Source organism: Cynocephalus volans, chromosome 14 (genome assembly GCF_027409185.1).
Source record: "Cynocephalus volans isolate mCynVol1 chromosome 14, mCynVol1.pri, whole genome shotgun sequence".
In the NCBI taxonomy this organism is placed as follows: domain Eukaryota; kingdom Metazoa; phylum Chordata; class Mammalia; order Dermoptera; family Cynocephalidae; genus Cynocephalus; species Cynocephalus volans.
In genome coordinates this window covers 14347284-14360824 of record NC_084473.1, presented here as the reverse complement: position 1 = coordinate 14360824, position 13541 = coordinate 14347284, and positions in this window count along the sequence as shown.

Genomic DNA, 13541 nt, shown 5'->3' with positions numbered 1-13541 from the left:
TGACCACCACTTTGCCCCCGGCAGGAAAGGCTGCCTCATTTACAGGCAACAGCTTTGAAGTGCGGAGCAGGAAAAGAACTGTTTCTTAGCTGCAAAAGCGAGTCTCGAAACAGGGAACACGGCACCAGGGCTGCTGTGGATGCAGCCAGGATCCCGGAGGCCGGGGCCACGCTGAAGGCGGCCAGCTGCCCTATTCAGGATTCGAGGTTTCAGGCCGGCATTAAAGAAGATTCCCGGGAGCGCCCGAGCCGCGCCGCGACTGAACAGCCCGAGGCGGCAGCGCCGAGAACACGGAAGGCGACAAACCAGAGACAGAGAGCGAACACCCGACCTGGCACAACCCTGGGAGTGACCATTGGCCCAGTTCTGTTCGGGGGGTGGATGCCCACCCAGCTCCCACCTGCACCACCAGGCCACTCACCGCCCCGGTGCTGCCTCCATTTTCCCAGGTGCGGGCAGCCCCGCCCAGCTCGGCCATCACTGAGCCCTCCCACTTGCTTGGCCTGGCGCGGGGCTTTCCGGAGCCTGCGGCAGGCCTCCTCTCCCAATCCCTCCGTGGTTCTCTGGCGGGTTAGTGGCGTGGGGCGTCCCCGGCCAGTGTCGGGAGGGCAAGGAAGTACGGGCGGGCTGACTGTCACTCCACCACACCCTGGACTCCGGCCCCGGTAAACTTCCTGTTACTGGGAGGCAGATACTATCTCTGCAGCCAGCAGTTCGGAAAAAAGCCTAACGAATTTCTGCTTGGGAATAGTGTGGTAGGAGAGTTCCCAGGTCCACTTGAACCTGCCGGAGAGCAGGCTGCAGGTGGGCGCTAGACTCGGTTTATACTGGGGGGATACAAAGGTGAACAAGACCTGAGAAGGATCTACACAGTGCTACAAAGGCACCCAGAGAGACCGGTCATCTGTGCCTAGCAGAAACCTGGTAGACTTCCTGGGCGAGGCGGTGCCGAGCAGGGTCTTGAAGGCCCAGCTGATAGACGAGGGGTGCAGAAGACACACCCCAGCCCAGCACAGTGCGCACAGAGGGGGGAGACGTGCGGCCAGGGAGGCGGAGACTCGACAGAAACCACACACCCGGTGGGGTCGCCACTGCACGATCTAACAGCCTGGGCCAGAGCACACCGAACGGGGAGAAGTCCTGCACAGGAAGTGAAACCTCAACAGAGATCACACACCCTGTGGTACGTGATCCACCAGCCCAGCAGAGTCCAAGCTGACCAGAAAGGTGGATCCCCGGAGAAGCCCAAGACCCGAGGCAACCACACACACAAGGCACTAGAGGCCAACTGAGCAGTCACGGAGGGAGCCATACCAAATTGGCAACCACAGCAACATCCTAGTTAGTCATTAGTCTCAAACTGGTGGACTGTGAAACCCCCTGCCACAATGAATAAACACCAAAAAAAAGACACCAGAAATACAAAAAATCAAGAAATTACACCACCAAAAGTTAATAAATCTCATACTCTAGATCCTATAGAACAAGAAGCCCTTGAAATAACTGACAAGGAATTTCGAGTGATAATTCTAAGGAAACTGAATGAGATACAAGAAAACTCAGCTAGACATCATGATGAAATGAGGAAAAGTATACAGGATCTGAAAGAGGAAATGTACAAGGAAATCAATGTCCTGAAAAAAAATGTAGCAGAACTTGCTGAACTGAAGAAGTTATTCAGCGAAATAAAAAACACAACGGAGAGTTTAACCAGCAGGCTTGTCAAAGTTGAAGAGAGAACCTCTGAACTTGAAGATGGGCCGTTTGAAATAACACAAGCAGACAAAAAGAAAGAAAAAAGAATCAAGGACATGGAAGAAAATCTGAGAGAGATATCAGACAACCTCAAGCGCTCAAATATCCAATTCATGGGTATTCCAGAAGGGGAGGAAAATGGAGATTCCATTGAAAACATATTCAACAAAATAGTGGCAGAAAACTTCCCAGGTATAGGAAAAATCACAGATCTTCAGATCCAGGAAGCTCAACAATCTCCAAACGTATTCAACCCAAAAAGGCCTTCTCCAAGACATGTCATAGTCAAATTGGCAAAACTCAGAGACAAAGAGAGAATCTTAAAAGCTGCAAGAGAGAAGCGTCAAATCACCTATAAGGGAGCCCCAATCAGGTTAACATCAGACTTTTCATCACAAACCCTAAAAGCTAGAAAGGAATGGGATGATATTTTCAAAATACTAAAAGACAAAGATTGCCAGCCAAGAATACTCTACCCTGCAAGGCTATCCTTCCGAAATGAGGGGCAAATAGTATATTTCTCAGACAAACAAAAACTGCGGGAGTTCACTACCACACGACCACCCTTACAAGAAATCCTCAAGGGAGTACTGGGTTTGGTTCCTGAAAAATAACTACCAATGCCATAAAAACCCAAGAAAAATCTAAACCTGCTAGTACAATAAAAATGGCATTCATGAAGAGAAAACAAGCTAACAAAAACACTATCTACAACCTAAGGAACCAACAAACACAGAAAACAAACAGTAAATCAGAAAGCAAGGAACAAAAGACACCTAAGACAAACAAACAACCAATAAAATGCTAGGAATAAATCAACACCTTTCAATAACAACTCTTAATGTAAAAGACTTAAATTCCCCAATTAAAAGACACAGACTGGCTGACTGGATCAAAAAGGAGGACCCAACTATATGCTGCCTACAAGAGACCCACCTCACCCATAAAGATTCACACAGACTAAGAGTGAAAGGATGGAGAAAGATTTACCATGCAAACAGAAAAGAAAAACGAGCTGGAGTGGCTATTCTTATATCTGACAAAATAGACTTTAAACTAAAAACCATAAAAAGAGACAATGAGGGACACTACTTAATGATAAAAGGACTGATCCATCAAGAAGACATAACAATCATAAATATGTACGCACCCAATGTTGGAGCAGCCAGATTTATAAAACAAACTCTATTAGACCTAAAGAAGGAAATAGACACTAATACCATAATAGCAGGGGACCTGAACACTCCACTGTCAATATTAGACAGATCATCTAGGCAAAGAATCAGTAGAGAAACACAAGATCTAAACAAGACTCTAGACCAATTGGAATTGGCAGATATCTACAGAACATTCCACCCAACAACCTCAGAATATTCATTCTTCTCAGCAGCACATGGATCATTCTCCAGGATAGATCACATATTAGGTCACAAATCAAGTATCAATAAATTCAAAAAAATTGGAATTATCCCATGTATCTTCTCAGACCACAATGGATTAAAACTAGAAATTAATAACAAACGAAACTCTGGAAACTCTACAAACACATGGAAATTAAACAGCATTCTACTTAATGACATATGGGTCCAAGAAGAAATCAAGCAGGAAATCAAAAAATTTCTTGAACCTAATGAAAACGATGATACATCATACCAAAACCTGTGGGATACTGCAAAAGCAGTATTGAGGGGAAATTTATTGCATTAAATGCTCACTTCAGAAGAATAGAAAGATGGCAAGTGAACAACCTAACACTTCACCTTAAAGAACTAGAAAAACAAGAACAATCCAAACCTAAAGTTAGCAGATGGAAAGAAATCATTAAGATCAGAGCAGAACTGAATGAAATTGAAAACCAAAAAACAATTCAAAAGATCAACGAATCAAAAAGTTGGTTTTTTGAAAAGATAAATAAAATAGACAAACCATTAGCAAGGCTAACAAAAAAAAGAAGAGAGAAGACTCAAATAACAAAAATTAGAAATGAAAAAGGCTATATTACAACTGATTCATCTGAAATACAAGGAATCATTCGAGACTACTATAAACAACTATACGCCAACAAATTTGAAAATCTGGAGGAAATGGATAAATTTCTGGACACACACAAGCTCCCAAAACTGAACCGTGAAGACGTAGAAAATTTGAACAGACCAATAACAATAAAGGAGATTGAAGCTGTTATCAGAAGGCTCCCAACAAAGAAAAGCCCAGGACCAGATGGATTCACAGCAGAATTTTACCAAACATTCAAAGAGGAATTGACACCGATTCTTTACAAACTATTCCAAAAGATTGAAACGGACGCAAATCTCCCAAACTCATTCTATGAAGCAAACATCATCCTGATACCAAAACCAGGTAAAGATATAACCAAAAAAGACAACTACAGGCCGATATCCTTGATGAATATAGATGCAAAAATCCTCACTAAAATACTAGCAAACAGAATACAGCAACACATACAAAAAATTATTCATCACGATCAAGTGGGATTCATCCCAGGGATGCAAGGTTGGTTCAACATACGCAAATCAATAAATGTGATACACCATATTAATAAACTCAAACACAAGGACCATATGATCATCTCTATAGATGCTGAAAAAGCATTTGATAAAGTTCAGCACTCATTCATGACAAAGACCCTCTATAAGTTAGGTATAGAGGGAAAGTATCTCAACATAATTAAAGCCATATATGACAAACCCACAGCCAATATCATCCTGAATGGGGAAAAGCTGAAAGCTTTTCCTTTAAGAACAGGAACTAGACAAGGATGCCCACTCTCACCACTCCTATTCAACATAGTGTTGGAAGTACTAGCCAGAGCAATCAGAGAAGAGAAGGAAATAAAGGGCATCCAGATTGGAAAAGATGAAGTCAAACTGTCCCTGTTTGCAGATGACATGATCCTATATATCGAACAGCCTAAAACCTCTACAAAAAAACTGCTGGAATTGATAAATGATTTCAGCACAGTAGCAGGATACAAAATCAACACACAAAAATCAGTAGCATTTCTTTTCTCCAATAGTGAACATGCAGAAGGAGAAATCAAGAAAGCCTGCCCATTTACAATAGCCACCAAAAAAATAAAATACTTAGGAATTGAGTTAACCAAGGAGGTGAAAAATCTCTGTAATGAGAACTACAAACCACTGCTGAGAGAAATTAGAGAGGATATAAGAAGATGGAAAGATATTCCATGCTCTTGGATTGGAAGAATCAACATAGTGAAAATGTCCATACTACCCAAAGTGATATACAAATTCAATGCAATCCCCATCAAAATTCCAAAGACATTTTTCTCAGAAATGGAAAGAACTATCCAGACATTTATATGGAACAATAAAAGACCACACATAGCCAAAGCAATGCTGAGCAAAAAAAATAAAGCTGGAGGCATAACACTACCTGACTTTAAGCTATACTACAAAGCTATAATAACCAAAACAGTATGGTACTGGCATAAAAACAGACACACTGATCAATGTAATAGAATAGAGAATCCAGAAATCAACCCACACACTTACTGCCATCTGATCTTTGACAAAGGCACCAAGCCTATTCACTGGGGAAGGGACTGCCTCTTCAGCAAATGGTGATGGGATAACTGGATATCCATATGCAGGAGAATGAAACTAGACTCATACCTCTCACCGTATACTAAAATCAACTCAAAATGGATTAAGGATTTAAATATACACCCTGAAACAATAAAACTTCTTAACGAAAACATAGGAGAGACACTTCAGGAAATAGGACTGGGCACAGACTTCATGAATACGACCCCAAAAGTATGGGCAACCAAAGGAAAAATAAACAAATGGGATTATATCAAACTAAAAAGCTTCTGCACAGCAAAAGAAACAATTAAAAGAGTTAAAAGACAACCAACAGAGTGGGAGAAAATATTTGCAAAATATACATCTGACAAAGGATTAATATCCAGAATATATAAGGAACTCAAACAACTTTACAAGAAGAAAACAAGCAACCCAATTAAAAAATGGGCAAAAGAGCTAAGTAGGCATTTCTCTAAGGAAGATATACAAATGGCCAACAGACATATGAAAAAATGCTCAACATCACTCAGCATCCGGGAAATGCAAATCAAAACCACATTGAGTTACCATCTAACCCAGTTAGGATGGCTAAAATCCAAAAGACTATGAACGATAAATGCTGGCGAGGCTGCGGAGAAAAAGGAACTCTCATACATTGTTGGTGGGACTGCAAAATGGTGCAGCCTCTATGGAAAATGGTATGGAGGTTCCTCAAACAATTGCAGATAGATCTACCATATGACCCAGCTATCCCACTGTTGGGAATATACCCAGAGGAATGGAAATCATCAAGTCGAAGGTATACCTGTTCCCCAATGTTTATCGCAGCACTCTTTACAATAGCCAAGAGTTGGAACCAGCCCAAATGCCCAACATCAGATGAGTGGATACGGAAAATATGGTACATCTACACAATGGAATACTACTCAGCTATAAAAACGAATGAAATACTGCCATTTGCAACAACATGGATGGACCTTGAGATAATTATATTAAGTGAAACAAGTCAGGCACAGAAAGAGAAATACCACATGTTCTCACTTATTGGAGGGAGCTAAAAATTAATATATAAATTCACACACACACACACACACACACACACACACACACACACACACACAAACGGGGGGGGAAGAAGATATAACAACCACAATTATTTGAAGTTGATACGACAAGCAAACAGAAAGGACATTGTTGGGGGGGAGGGGAGGAGGGAGAAGGGAGGGAGGTTTTGGTGATGGGGAGCAATAATCAGCTACAATGTATATCGACAAAATAAAATTAAAAAATAAATAAATAAATAAATAAAATTAAAAAAAAAAAAAAAAAAAAGACAAACTGACATTTATTCTGAGCTGATAGAAGTAGGAATTTGACTTGGCCTTTCCTCCTGCAATCAGTGTTAGCTTTAATCCCTGATTGACAAACATTTTGGTCCTGTCAGGCAAAGCAAACATTTTAACATCAAAAGGCTTCTGGCCTTGAGATTTGGACCTCCCAATGGCTTTATCTACTCAGAGGCAATGTTTTTAAAATGTCATATATATACACACATACACATATATTTATACATACACATATTTTTATTTTTTTAATTAAAAAAAATTCCCCCCAAAAGACTGATAACCTTTCCTGTACCAGAAATGGCTAGTTTCAGTGCAATTTGGTATGTAGTCTGCAGCACCCTTGCAAGGGGGATTATAGGAGGGACATGCCTTGGACATTCTCACAGTAAAGGGAGCAGGAGAGAGACAGATAATTCCCAGCAGAGTTTCATATGGTGACAGTAGAGGAGCGGGACACCCGAGAATTTAAACAGCTTTCATTGATATTCTGTGAAGACAGACACTGTTTGGATTTGATAGCATGTGTTCAATCCCAGAGACTTTAAACTCAAGCTCTCCTTAGAGAGAAATAAGCTTAAGCTCCAAATGAGGAGGAAAGGAACCACTAAATTTCTTCATCATTAGCTGTTGTATTATTTCCTAGGGCTGCTATGCACAAAGTACCACAAACTTGGTGGTCTGAAATTAAGGTGTCACCTGGGCCATGCTCTCTGTGAGCCTCTTGGTAGAATTATTTCTCGCCTTTCTGCCCAACTCCTGGTGGTGGCCAGCAATCCTTGGAGTGTCTTGGTTGCAGCTATATCACCCCAGTCTCTGCTTCTGTCATTATATGGTCTTCCTTCACACTGTCTTCCCTCTTCTAGTATGAGCACTGGTCATGTTGAATTAAGAGTCATCCTACTTCAGTGGGATGGAGCCCTGTAGCACTTTTTGTAACTACAATGGCCCAGAAAATATCACAATCTGAGATGCTGGGAGTTAGGACTTCAATATATATTTTGGGGACACATAATTCAACCCATAACAACTAGACAGTGTGTGAGAGGTTTGGCTGAAAAAAGCATAGAATCATGTTGCTGGGCCTTAAGAGGTTTTCAGATCAAGCACCTCCCCGTCCTCTCTCTCCTGCTGTAGTCTATTCTTAGACATCCATAGCATGAGTGATTCATCTCAGGCTGGAATGCTTCTTGTCAAAGAGACACATGCTTCTGCAGGCTTCCAGTTTTGTTGTCAGAGTAAGAGAAGCAACATGGAACAGACAAGCATTCCTCAGAAATTAGTGTGCATAATACAATGTCACGTAGGGCACTTGCTGTAAGTTCTAATTCCTGGGGCCCAAGCTCTAGAGATCCTGCAGGTCTTTCGGTTGCATTTGGTCAAGTGGTCCTGGTTTTGTGAAACATTTGCACAGAGGAAAAAAACATAAGTTTGTAGTCCAGATAAATTTAATTTTAATTTTGGTTTAAGTACTAACTAGCTATGTTGCCTTGGGCAGTAATAAAACTGTCTAAGCTTCAATTTGTTTTCTCTTAGAGTTTGAAACTCTAATCCTTCGTAGAGTTTCAGATTCAGTATGTTTGGGTAGGGCCCAAGGGTTTGCATGTCTAAGATATTTCCAGTGTGAAGCACTTTGAAAGCCACTGCTGTAGTGGAAGCTCTCTGTGCTCATCTCAATCCCCTTCTTCAGTAGCTGCACCATCCCACAGCTGCTAATAACTCCTAGCTGAACCTTCTCCGAGAATTGCCATCAGCCAAATTCAAACACTTACCCCCAAGTGGGTGAGATTCATGATGTGATTTATGTTCTGGAGTTTCTTGGTGGAGGCAGACTGAAGCCTGTCTGCAGCTGAGATCACATTCTTTTGTAGCAGTTTCACCCTTGTAATCAGTCAGGGTTCTTCGGGGAGACAGAACCAATGGGACAGATAAATGATAGATAGATGAAAGGGGATTTATTAGGGAATTGGCTCACATGATTATGGAGGCTGAGAAGTCCTGTGATAGGCCATCTCCAAGCTGGAGAACCAGGAAAACAGGTGGCGTGGTTTAGTCCAAGTACTAAGGCTTCAGAACAAGAGATGCTGATGGTGTAACTTTTAGTATCAGGCCAAAGGCCTGAGAACCTGGAGCTCTGATGTCCAAGGGCAGGAGAAGACGGGGGTCTCACCTGCAGAAGAGAGTATATTCAGCATTCCTCTGCCTTTTTATTCCATCTGGGCCCCCAGCTGATTAGATGCTGCCTGCCCACATTGAGGGCAGATCTTCTCTACTTAGTCACCAACTCACATCATGCCAACCTCCTGTGGAAAACCCTCACAGTAACAGCAAGAAATAATGCTTTGACAGCCATCTAGTTACATATCTAGCTTAATCCAGTCAAGCTGACCCCTAAAATTAACCATCACACCCCTGCCTTATTTCCTCCTTCTCCTTCTCCTCAGAGCAGTCCTCTAATAAATTATTTGAATAAGAACACTTATTTCTATCCCTGTTTCTAAGGAATGCAACCAAAAACAGATGCTATTAATATTTTTGTCAAAATCACCATATGTATGTATAAAGCACCGATTACACACAGGTTGGACACTTAAGTAAGAAATCCATCCTATTTCCCAGTCATCACATGAACGCTTTGCCTTGCAATTTGAGTTTGAAAATGATTCAACACTTTCTTCATCCTAGAGTCTTGGAGTTTTGTAGAAACCACCCTTAAGATACTAAATCAGAAAATCTGATGAATTCAGGTTCTCCTTGCCTCATGATCTTTAAGGTTACCATAGTGCCTGCAGAATCATGTCTAAACTTCTTAGGAAGAGATTAAAAACTCTAGAAACTCTTCCCAAACTAGAGTTCTAATGCTCTCGGGCCTTCTGCTTGATTCTCTCATCCTATGTTTCATTCAGCTTGGTTCAGAAGAATCTTCCTTCAAGGATTCAAGGAAGCTTTCTTCATGACTTCCAAGCCTGGATTGGAGTCAAGGCTCTCTGTGTTTCCTTAGTAAACTGTTCCTGCTTCTATGGGAGTTATGTGTCTGTTCCCCACCTCCCCAGAGCTTCCTAGTACCATTTGTCTTTTTCTCCTCAGTCCCTAGAAATGGACATGTTGTGGTCACTCAGTTATTAAGGTTTTACTTCTGCTTTCACCACTTCCTAGCTGTGTGATTTGAGCCAAGACATTTGTTCTTCTCTAACTTCAGTTCCTTCATCTCTAAAGTGGGACTTATGATAGTTTTGTGAGATCTAAATGAAATAATACATATAAATGCCTCTAGCAGAAGACCTCTAAGGATCATAAATTCTCAATAGTGTCTCTTCACTTCCTTAGACACTTTATCAAATCATATTCCCTTTCTGCTGTTCTCTTCACTTTTTGTAGGGAAAATATAGGAAAATGGTCAGGGCCCCTCAGATGTTCAGAATCTTACCGAGCATTTGATGTAAATATGCACGTGCACCCAGATGTTCCTTGTCTATTGACTAAGGTAATTGTATATATGCACCCAGGTGTTCTGGGTTATGGACTTAAGTATAAAGGACGAGTGGCTCTGAACCATCGGGCCCCCTGCCCCCCGAATCCCCTGGGAGGGGGGGCCACGGAGAGGCCACTACTGCTGCTAGAGGCTGTTACTGCCAGGGCCCCCGGAGGTGGTGGTGGTGGTGGTGGTGGTAGCTGCAGCTGCTGCTGCTGCTGCTGAGGACTGAGCTCGTGTCATCTGCCAACGGTCCCAGAATCTTTCCCAATTACCTAGCATGGACCTGCGTTTGAGGGGTCTGGTGACCCAGTCTGTACAATGGGTTTGAAGGGTCTGAACCCTAGCCCTGACAATACAAATGGAAACTTAGTATATCTAAAATAATGAAACATTTTGGCTTTAGTTATGAAATGCCTAGCCATACAACCTGGCAACTGGTGTAGTTGTGTAGCTTTAAACTTTTCTAAATCTTTATTCTTCTTCCAAAAGCCTGACTTTCACACCTTCAGAAATCTTTCCCTCTTCTGGTCCCTGACAACCAGTGTCTGCAGGAAAACAGAGAAACCACCAGAGAGAGGTGGCTGGCTATGGACTACAGCACCAGCAGAAGTGTGTTCTGCTGCTCTTTTTCCCCTTCTTCCTCATTGTGTAGGTCCCGTCCTCCCTCAACCAGGAGCTCAGAACTCCCCTGCTGCAAAGTTTTAAGAAAAACTAGGAGAATGCTACTGTGAAGGTTAATTCTAGGTGTCAATTTTATTAGATTAAGGAATGCCAAGAAACCAGGTAAAGCTGTCTTTTTATGTGTGTCCATGAGGGTGTTTCCAGCAAAGATTAGTATGAGAACCTGAGTGGACTGGGTGGGAAAGACCCACCCTCAGTGTGGGTGGGAACCATCCAATCTGCTGGGGGGCAGGAGAGAAAAAAAGACAGAGAAAAAAGGTGAAGCTCTCTCTCTCGATCCAGTGGAGCTGGGATAAACTCCTCTGTCATGTCCATGGACATCAGTGCTCGGGACTCTCCAGCTTTTATGTTCCAGAACTTACACCAAGGACACCATCGGTTTCCTTGGTTTTGAGTCCTTCAGCCTTGGAATGAGGGACGCTAGCAGCATCCAGTTTGCAGACGGACTATCATGGGACTTTTCTTCACAATCACATGAGCTAATTCTCCTAATAAATCCCCTCTTATAGATTTATAACATGTCCTATTGATTCTGTCTCTCTGGAGAACCCTGACTAATACAGCTCATTTTCTAATCTAGCTCTACCACTATTGGTTTGAGTGATAGTGGGTAAGCTATTTTTTGGCTTTGATATACTTACTTATAAAATTGGGGTGTAAGCAGGAAAAATTTCTCACAATGATTTAAAGACAAAATGGGAGAGCATGTGTAAAAATGTCTGACAGGAAGCCTGCTTTCAGTGTTGTGTACCAAGTGGATTAATGACGGATAAATGCCATGCATTTGTTAGCCATGCAAGATTGGCTGTGCAAAAGGGAAAGCCCTAGAGAAAGTTCACAACAATAGAAATGGAAAGGGAAAGGTAGATTCCGTTGGCATTGTCAATATAAATATCTCCATATATTTCAAAATATATGTTAAGTGAATAAAATACACTCAAATATGCAAAGTCCTTAGAAAAGTGCCTGCATTCTAATTTCTTCATCTTGTTAGTAACTTTGACTAGTTGATAAGCATGGAAGCTCAAAAACCCTGAAGTACTTACTTGTTTTGTTCTTCCAACCAGAGAGCACAGTCCCTCTAAGCAGAGTCAAGCAGTAAATTTTCAGGTGCTTCTAATCAATGCTAGTAATTAATTTGGCTAAGGAAAAAAATGTTCTTTTGGTCCTGAAAGCAAGATTATAAATCCTGGAGTTGTACAGAAGTTTTTGCATGGAAATTGCACTTTTTAAAAACAATGAAGTTGAAGTGAATCATGCTATTAAATGCGTTTTGTAAGAGTGAAGACATAGGACTGTCATTGGCATTGGTTACAGAGAGATGGTGGAAGGAAAGTGAAAGAACAGTTTGGGCTGGGAATGATCTGAGTTGGGTTTTACTACTGACTCATGCAAAATTGGGCAGGTGTAAAGCTATACGCCTACGCAAGTTGTCGAGTAAGGCAAATCGTAACTAAAGCCAACATGTTTTATTATTTTAGTTATATCGTGTTTCCATTTATATTGTCAGAGCTTGGGCTCAGACCCTTCAAACTCATTGTATAGACTGGGTCCCCGGACCCCTCACACGCAGGTCCATGCTAGGTAATTGGGCAAAGATCCTGGGAGCCGTCGGCAGACAACACAAGCTCAGTCATTAGCAATGGCAGCAGCAGCTTACAGGTCCAGTGGTGGCGGTGGCCTCTTGAAGGGTCCCCGGGGCACTGGCAGCAACAGTTTGCAGCGACAACCTCCAGCAGCAGTAGCGGCCTCCCCATGGCCAACCCGGGGGCATCTCGGGGGTGGGGGGACCCTGTGGATCAGAGCCACTCATCCTTTATACTTAAGTCCATAACCCTGGACACCTGACTGCACATGCGCATTTACATTAGACAATAAGAAAGGGACACCTGGGTGCACGTGCCTATTTATATCAAATGCTTGGCAAGATTCTGAACATCTGAGGGGCCCTGACCATTTTCCTGTATTTTCCCAACAGCAGGTGATTTCATCTTTTTAGACACTGGTTTTCTCGTATTAAATATTTCAAATAAAGTATCTAGCATAATATCTTTAATATGTTGCAAATACTATAAATAATGGAGATTATGATCAAGAAATCTGATCAGATGGTGAACCCAAATAAAGCCATCCAGCTTAACTTTTAATTTCCCTGATCTTTAAATTCTGACAAATTATAAAAAAAAAAAACTTTATAAACTTAAAATATTTCTATTGCATGAATTCATTAAATGAGGTAAAAAGAGAAATAATTCTAGATTGAATATCAAAAGCTGACACCAATTAACTTAGAGGAAAAGGAGAGCAGGAAATTAATTTATTAAAACAAGTGTCATGTCAAAATCATATGTAAAGAGAAAATTAGGTATGTATCTATGCAAAGGCAATAAAATTATCTTTAAGAAGCAGTTCTAAAAACTTAATTCAGCTCACTAGATTTCTTCTAACATTTCTGTTGCTATAAGAGCTGGAGAGAAGTGGAGTGTGGTTTTGGCTTCCAAGAAACCAGCTAGAATGAAGGAAGGGCTACAATCTATGCACAATGCTTGCGTAGCAGGCCTTCGTTCTTTTGCCACTCCAGAAACTCTTAACACTGCCACCTAAGCTGTACTCCTAAAATGCAAGCCTGACAATGACCCCTTCCCCAATCTCCCACCATTTAATCTACACACCATAACTCAACACCCAATGTCTTTACTATCATACTCCTACTTTCTC